Source organism: Sinocyclocheilus anshuiensis, unplaced genomic scaffold (assembly GCF_001515605.1).
Source record: "Sinocyclocheilus anshuiensis isolate Anshui unplaced genomic scaffold, SAMN03320099.WGS_v1.1 scaffold420, whole genome shotgun sequence".
Classification (NCBI taxonomy): Eukaryota; Metazoa; Chordata; class Actinopteri; order Cypriniformes; family Cyprinidae; genus Sinocyclocheilus; species Sinocyclocheilus anshuiensis.
Window position 1 is genome coordinate 652,259 of NW_015557082.1, and position 2,299 is coordinate 654,557.

Sequence of the window (2,299 nt, forward strand, 5' to 3'; positions counted from 1 at the left end):
ATTTCAATATTTGTGCACTGCACAAATGGCTTGTAAATTAGATTTTAATCATGTGTTTTCACTTGTTTCTGGTAATATCTAAAACTTAAAGACACTGCATAAGATATTAGGACTTTTTCGTAGATTGGATCTTGAATATGAGTATATTTAGTCTTACTGCACTGGCAGATTTTTAAACTTTTAACTTATGCTTAAGCATTATCTCAACACTGTAGTGTTGCTTTTAAATTGATCTTGTTTCAAGGATTTTTCGATACTTCAACTGGAAAAATAGACAAAACACATGTTAAGAATAAGAATTAACCCATATATAATATTTACAATATTTAAAAAGGCATTTTGGAGTACTTGTAACATAATTGGATTCGGTTAGCTAACATGCTAAAGCTAAATGTAATTTCTCTCAACTGAAATACTACTTGTAGTAAAAATAAACTATATTTATGTTCCATTAGAACTCCATTCCATTTATGTTACATTAGATTATGCTTACATTCAAATTCTTACCTAGCTTTTTAGTTTTTTTCTGTACTTGCTATTGCTAATCAGAAATGAGCAGCATTAGCGGCAAGAGACATTCTCATTATAGGGAGAATTTGATTTGACAAAAATATGGGTATAGTATGTGAATATTCTCGGTCCATTTTCCTCTAAAAGAAAGACTGTATATTTTTAGATTTGTAAGATTATTCTGTCAACTTTTAAATAGTGTGCTAGCATACAGATGGCCTCAAAGCTAATAGACACAAATCTAGCATTTTGATTTCAGTGGTTCTTTAAATGCTGAGCGCTGTGTGAAAATGACATTCTGTGCCAGTGACAAGGATTTCTTATCCGTGTTCGGAGAAGCAACTGTGGAGAATCAGCAATGCACCATTATGCTAGGACAGTCATTCTTGCATTTAATGTCCAGCACAACATCTTTCTGGTGGTGCATCATTGCAAAGGAGAATGTGTGTGTGTGTGTGTGTGTGTGAGAGAGAGAGAGAGAGAGAGAGAGAGAGAGAGAGATACACATACAGATGGCCTCAAAGCTAATAGACACAAATCTAGCATTTTGATTTCAGTGGTTCTTTAAATGCTGAGCGCTGTGTGAAAATGACATTCTGTGCCAGTGACAAGGATTTCTTATCCGTGTTCGGAGAAGCAACTGTGGAGAATCAGCAATGCACCATTATGCTAGGACAGTCATTCTTGCATTTAATGTCCAGCACAACATCTTTCTGGTGGTGCATCATTGCAAAGGAGAATGTGTGTGTGTGTAAGAGAGAGACAGAGCGAAATATATGCATAGTAATAGATGGTATTGCTGGTGTGCACAACATCTATCATTTTTGTCTGTGATTAATGAGTGTACTGGGAAGGACTGCAGAAGGAAAAAAGGAGGAAATAGATTAACACTGGACCAATCTCGGTCAAGTGACCTAAAAACACTAAAGACCCCCCAGCAGTGGCGAACCGCAAATTTTGGGGCCCTCTGATAGGCCCTGCCACGCGTAGTGACATCATGCACAAACCACGAACTTAACACTAGAATATTTAATAGTATCAATATTTGAGATTTTGATGAAATGGCTACGAAACGACTAGTCCACCATAGTGACTCTATCTATCTATCTATCTATCTATCTATCTATGCCAATAACTTAAAAAAAACACTGCCTATAGTGTATTTCATTAACATAAACATCTCACTCTTTTGGACTGTAAGAAGAGTAAACCAGCCAATATTTTATCATCTGACAGAGATTACTAAAGGCAAAGGAAAGATAAAGAAAGAGACAGAGCATCAGACAGACATCTGGTATGGACGCAAGTAAGGCAGTTGACGACAAACAAAAGAGCCAGAGTAAATAATGTAAATGTCCTTCTCTCACTGACCTGTCTGCGTGACTCAAGTCACTATTTATTATGTGATGGAGGATTATGGGGGCTATGCTAATGAGTAGTCATGTGCATATATGCAGGTCATATCACCCGCCCACTAACAGCCTCAAACACAGACAGACATTTTGACAAGCCAATCATTGGATTAATGATGACAGTCACATTCACACATAGACTTCAACTGATAAACTGTAAACTAAAAATTAGTGATGTTTGCAAAGGCATTGATGTGTCTGTTCATTTTTTTTTTCTATTTCTTAAGTTGTACAGAAAAAAAAGTCAGTCAGTAAATACAACGATTTAGATCTCATGAGCTCTAAGTACAATACAACACAAAATCCTCTTTTGGAAGGCCAAACAAAGTAGTTTCGCTTTCACAACGAAGCACACAGCGCATTCGCGACATGGCGGC